The following is a 7,143-nucleotide window of genomic DNA, read 5'->3' as shown; positions in this document are numbered from 1 at the left end:
TGCAGTTTTCACATTGGTACAGTACTGTATGTTTTTACTTTAATGTAAAAGTACAATTATAACATGCTCGTTTTTTTACTCTAACCACCAAACCCAAATATAATTGTCTCTGGATGTCTCATGATGATGGGAGAGAGTGTTGCTGTGGGGGGAGTGGGGGGTGGGGGCAGTGGGGTTGAATGGGACTTCATATTTTTTGAATGTAATATTTTAAAAAAAAAGAATAAAAAAAACCAAAAACAAATATAACTGTCTCATTCAAGAACAGCAGCAACTTGGACTTTAATGGATCCTCACTAGCTACCCATTTCCTCATTCTAGAAACTTGGCAGTCATAGTCTTAACTTTCCCTTCCCTGACCTACAGAACTAATTCCTCATCAAGTCAATTGGAATTCCTAATTTGCTCTAAAATTTCTCTATCCCCACTCCTTAATGGGGTCACCATCATCTTTTGAGCTCTTGCAACAGTTTTCTAACTCTTCTTGGGTCTCCAAGTTCACTCTCCCATCCTTCTGTCCTTTCTCTGCACTTTAACCAGAGTGATCTAAAACGTAAGATCACATCAGTCTCACTGCTCCAAAACTTTCAATATTTCCTTTTAGCCCTTTGGATAGAGTCCAGATTTCTTAAAATGACCTAAAAGCCCACAGGATCTAGTTCCTCCCTTTTCCCACCTATCTTATCTCTTGACACTTCATAACCACTCAACCTATCCTCTTTATTCCATGACCCACCCTTAGGAGACTTATTTCGTTTGTTACTTCTCTTCTCCATGTGATTTTCTCTGCTTGGAAGAGTTTTCCCTTCCCTCTTCACAAGGCCATTCCCACTTATCCTTCAGATTTTAGCTCTGGGGAGGCATCCTGGGCCTCTGCTTTCTTCTCCCATGGCACAAGGTAACTCCCTCAGCTTTTATGGCTCTGCACTGTGCATTTTCTGGTTTGTGCCTCCATTAACTCATAAACTCCAGAGGTCAGAGATTACCATGTTCTCTATGTTATCCTCCGATGGAGCACTGAAAGCACAAAATAAAACCTTTTGAATGGATGAGCTGTTTGATGGCTTTATCTGTACTTTGGCAGCACAAAGTGAACAAATTTACAACCCAAGAGAAACATCTAGATTCTTCTCCTACAGAATATATTAGCAGGCTGTTCTCACACCTACTATGACTTGCAGATCATCCACTCATTACACAAATTCATTCAACAAATACCACGAAGGGGCCAAGGCTTACTGCATTTCAGGCAATAATCCATATGCTAGGATACAGAGGTAAATAGAAAAGGCACTAATCCTTGCTCTTGTGGAGTCTAATTTCAAAGGAAATTATGCAGCCATCAGACTCCTCCTTCTCCACCAGACCTCCCCAAGATCTACTTGCCATTCTGCTGGCAATTGCTGATGAGTTGCCAGTTCCATAGACATCATGTTCATAACCATGACTCTAGTTCTTTTATTTTACTTTTAATTTTAAAACTTTTTATTATGGAAGGTATCAGATGCATACAAAAGTAGAGAGAATAAGATAATGAATCCCTATAAACTTAATACATCATCATGTGGTCAATCTTGTCTCATTTATACCTCCCACATACTTCCCACTGCCCTTGGACTATTTTCAAGCAAAATGAGACATCTAGTCATTCCATCCATAAATCTCTTCTGAAGGTGGGAAGCCTTCATATGGACTCAGAATGTGTAGGTTATAGGTAGGTGGAGAGGAGTAGAGTGGAACCTAAATGGGGATGAGAGCACAAGGAAAGGTTTGGACAGGAACTGAAAATTGTACATAGAACAGGAGGAAACTATCTTCGAAGGAAAGAAGGTCAGACAGATAAGATGGAACGAATTATGAAAACTTTCAGGTGGTGGACTTGGCCCAGTGGTTAGGGCGTCCATCAACCACATGGGAGGTCCATGGTTCAAACCCCGGGCCTCCTTGACCTGTGTGGAGCTGGATGTGCACAAGGAGTGCCCGGCCATGCAGGGATGTCCCCCATGTAGGGGAGCCCCACAAGCAAGGAGTGCGCCCCATGAGGAGAGCCGCCCAGCACGAAAGAAAGTGCAGCCTGCCCAGGAATGGCGCCACCCACACGGAGAAATGACACAACAAGGAAACACAGATTCCCGTGCCGCTGACAACAACAGACAGAAGTGGACAAAGAAGACGCATCAAATAGACACAGAGAACAGACAACCGTGGGGGGAAGGGGAGATAAATAAATAAATAAATAAATCTTTAAGAAAACTTTCAAATGCCAGCCTGAGAGAAAATTTAATTAGATATTCATAGGAGGTTTCGCGTGTGACCTGAGTCAAGCAGCATTCAAATGAGAATCATCTGGAGTGACAGATACCTAAGGACAGGATACCTAAGGAAAAAATGAATAGGGGGAGAGAGAAGATAAGGGGCACATTATAATTCAGCTCAACAGGGGCCCAGACCACCATGGTGATTGTAGAAATGGAGAGGCAGGATGGGCAAGGATGCTTCTTAAAGGCTGGAGGAGCAGCGTTTGTTGCCTGGCTAAATAGGAAAGAAGAGATGACTACAAGGTTCCAAGTCTGCATGGATTGGAGTTTGGAAGTGTCATTTAAAATAGGGCAAAGAAATTGGGAGGGGTAATCTCTTTGGAAAGAAAGGGAGTTTATAAGTTTTGTTTTATATGTGATAGTGGGATATTCAAATATAAATATCTAAGAGTCAGTTGGAGGTACAGGATTGAAACTTGGGTGATTATTAGTGATATAGTTAGGTGATTTGTTGGGTGATTAGTTAATGGTGTAGAAGGGATTAAATGTGTCCACCTAAAATTGATAATTGAGGTCATGTATGCATGAGGAATGGAGAAGGAAAGAGAGAGAGAAGGCAAGAAAGGGAGAGGAAGGGGAAGGAAGGGGAACCAAGAAGAGCAGAGAAAAGAAAAAGGAAAGCAGAGGAGAGGAAAGAGAGAAGGAGAAAGGAGCAGAAAAGAGAAAAAGGAACAAGTCAGGAAGAAGAAGGTCCAAAGCTAAGGCAGAAGAGAAGGTAAAAGTGCCAGGACAGTAAAATAATCTCAAAAGTCAAGGAGAAGCACCTTTCTAAAAAGAGAAATATTGGTCATCAGTGCCATTCTGGCAGTTGGAAAAGCCCACTGAATATGCATGATGTCATGTCCTGTACATTCACACCACACACAGGGCCACATTCAATCTGTTGACCTTGAGGGCAGAGCACAAGGCTCATTTGTTTCCCCTCAGCCTTTGCCTCTGAAGAGAAGAAGTCTGTACTGGGAGAGCTTGAATTCGTGAATCAGGGTGGTTGTTAGCTGGGTCATGAAATGGGCTAGTTTTCAGTTACTGGAAAGTTCTTTTCTGCTTAGAGTCACCATAGAATGTAGATGGTGGGTTAATAGCCTTAGCTGGAAACCGGGCTCCTAATTTGCTGTCACAGATGGAGTGACAGAACCAGGACACACCCACAGAGAACCAATTCACCCTGGGAGGAATGAGTTATACTCCAACCTGTAACGGGATGTGAACAGAGCTTACTTACGCAATTTCGGTGCCTCCTTTAGTGACTTCAGGGAAAATAAATCTAATACATAACCATGTAAGACAAGCCAAAATTCTATAAATCATATTAATCATGGGGAACTTTCATCCCAGCAAAGAGTATGTGGGGATGACATTACAAATATAAGTAATAGGAGATGGTCCTAGAAAAAGTAAAAAAAAATAGGAATTTGTCTGTGTATTACCAAATGAAAATGGAAGAGGGTGCTTGGAGTCTAGAAAATAGGTAATGATAACAGAAATGGATCTATAGAGGAGGCAGGTAGTTCATCAGTTTTTTTCTCCCCCATTTAAATTTTCTTTTGGAAATATCCAGTTTCCTCTTGTTTCTTATTCTGTTTTTTGCTTTTTTCCTAATGATTTTTGACTATGTTTATTTAATGATAATTTGCATGTTGATTTTCACTAAGAATTTCCCCTCTTTATTTTTGAAAACGTTTCATGAGAGAAACTTTCAAACTTAGAATTAGAAAAATAGTACAATGAACTTACATATACCTATTACCCAGTTATAACAATTAACAAGTTTCCCACTCTTTTTGTTTTAATCTGTTTCCCTTTCTACCCCACATCCTTCCTTTATTTTCTGAAATATTTTAAAACAAATCCCAGACATCACATCAATTTATCTGTAAATACTTCAGTATGCATCTTTTACTGAGAACTTTAAAAATTTATAGCTATCATGACATTATGACAGACAATAAAATTTTAAATCATTCCTTATATAAGATGAATACCTAGCCTATTTTCAAATTTCCCCCATTATCTCAAAAATGTATGTTATAGTAGATATGTACAAAGCAGGATCCAAATGAAGTATTGTGTTGCATTTAGTTATTATATACCTTAAATATCTTTTATTTTCTACAAGTCCATTCCTCCATTTTTTATGCCATTACTTTTTGGAGAAACTGGATTATTTGACTTATAGAATGTCCTAGACAGGATTTGGTTTATTGTACTTTTGTGGTATTGTTTAAAATGTTCTTCTATTACTCTTATTATCTCTAAACTGGCAATTAAACCTATTGGCTTCTTAGTCTCAAGTTTAATTTTCTTAGGCAAGAATACTTCCTAAGTGGTATTGTGTTTTTCCTAATGTATCACATCATTATATAGTTTAGGAATTCCACTTTTAATGGCACCAAGATTGGACAGTGATTAAAGATAATAATAGTTTAATGCTTCCCTTATAATATTTTCCACTGACTTTTAACCTAATTGTCCTAAAAGACACTGATAATTGTTGCCTAGATCCATTATTTCATTAGGGGTTGATGAGGACTTTCTAATTCCATCATTCCTTCTGTGTTTACTGGTTGGAATTATTCTGTAAAGAACTTTCCTTCATCAATTATTTAATTACTCTGAATGAAACACAGTAAATACAGGAAAAGCAGGAATTTTGATTGGGATTGTGTTGAATCTGTAAATTTCTTTGAGTAGAGTTGACATCTTAAAAATATTTAGTCTTCCAATCCATGGACATGGAATTTCTTTTTCCTTTTTTCTTTTTGTTTATTTAAATCTTTTTTTATTTCTTTTAGCGATGTTTTGTAGTTTTCCATGTACAAGTTCTTTACATCTTTGGCTAAATTTATTTCCAGATACTTGATTCTTTTAACTGTTACCATAAATGGAATTTTTTTTCTTGATTTCCTCTTCAGATGGTTTGTTACTACTAGTGTATATAAACACAACTGATTTTTGTGTGTTGATCTTGTACCCCACCACTTTGCTGAATTTGTTTCTTAGCCCTAGTACTTTTGTTGTGAATGTTGCAAAATTTTCTCTATATAGGATCATGTCATCTGCAAACAGGGAAATTTTCACTTCATCTTTTCCAGTCTGGATGCCTTTCATTTTTTTTTTTCTTGCCTACTTGTTCTGGCTAGAACTTACAATACAATGTGGAATAACAAGATGAAAGTGTGCATCTTAGAGGAACAACTATTTCAATTGTCTTCTTCCTGATCTTAGAGGAACAAGTCTTTCACTATTTTAAGTATGATGGTAGCTGTAGGTTTTTCATATATGCCCTTTACCGTGATGAATACATTTTCCTTCTATCCCTATTCTTCTATGTGTTTTTATCAAAAAAGGATGCTGGATATTGCCAAAAGCCTTTGCTGCATTAATTGATATGACTGAATTTTTCCCCTTTTTTCTATTAATGTAGTGTATTACATTGATTGATTTTCTCATGTTGAACCACCTTTGCACATCTGTGATAAAACTCTCTTGATCATGGTGTATAATTCTTTTAACGAACTTTTGGATTCAATTTGCTAGATTTTTGTTAAGGATTTGCTCTAGTGTTCTTTTGATGTTATTGATCCCATCTGTTTTGAAAGGGTTCCATGTTTTTTCTTTGGCACAGAAAGATATCCCAGACTTGTTTTGTAATTTCTTGCCCATAGACTTGGGATCAGGCATTTTTCCAAAGTTTCCTGGTTCCCTTAAGTGGAGAGTGGTATTTAGAAACCACAGTTTAAGTGCTTATTGGTGCTTATTATTACTGAGTTGTCATTGCTTCTAGGACTTTTCAAGGGGCAGAACAATGAAATATGTATTATTCATTTATTTTATTAAATGAGGGAGAAAAAGGAATTCATGCAGATATTTCCTATTCAAATTTGATATTGCAGGATTTTTGCTTTTCTTTGATTTTATACTCTTATTTCATTAATCTTACTATTGTTAGTAATACTGGTATTTTAGTATTTCTTACATTTGAAAGTCTAGCCAAGGTTTACCAGATATTTAAAACAGCCTGAAAAGTGAAAACAGAAATAATAAAGGAAATGAAAGAAAACATCAAGGCAACAAAGAACTGTAATTAATATCCTTAGAGACATAAGAGAAGATATTCTTCCTTCATGGAAGAAATACAAAGAAATCTTAACCTACATTCACTAGTCTTATTATTAATAATATGGGTACTGCTATTTTGAAGCTGTTATAGATGTTGTAAGCTAAAGCTAATTATCAATTGTGTTAATTTATAGGAACCAAATTTGTCACATAGAGGAAATGAGATGCAAATATTAAATTAAATAAGTCAAAACCCTATAATCTTAAATTTGAATTGGAAATATCAATAAGAACTCAGTTTTTCTCTTTTTCAAAAATATATTTTCTAACTTTGTTTATACTGAAAAGACCACAAACAATGACAATCCACTGGCAAAGGACATCCCTCATGCCCATATGGTGATCTCTAAATATGATTTCCTAGTTAAAAAGAAGTAGGACTCCAATAGAAAAATGACTACTTCCAGGTTTGAGCTACTGAAAGTGTGATCTTGGAACATGTTACAGGTTCATGTCAAAAGGATACAGGAGCCCCCTTGAAGGGGTCCCTGCTTGCCAAAGATGGAATAATTTGATAATGAAAAGAATTGCTGCAATGGATTGAAACACATCAGCTATCTAAAAATCTTTGAGTTCAATAATGGCCTTCCCCACCCCCTACAAAAGATCCTTTGTCACCTTTGGAGGTTATTAGGGCACTATGATGGTTAGGATAATGTGTCAACTCAGCCAGGTAATTGTGCCCAGTTGTTTGGTCAAGCAAACA

The sequence above is a fragment of the Dasypus novemcinctus genome, chromosome 3 (genome assembly GCF_030445035.2).
Source record: "Dasypus novemcinctus isolate mDasNov1 chromosome 3, mDasNov1.1.hap2, whole genome shotgun sequence".
In the NCBI taxonomy this organism is placed as follows: Eukaryota; Metazoa; Chordata; class Mammalia; order Cingulata; family Dasypodidae; genus Dasypus; species Dasypus novemcinctus.
This window is presented reverse-complemented; position numbering follows the sequence as displayed.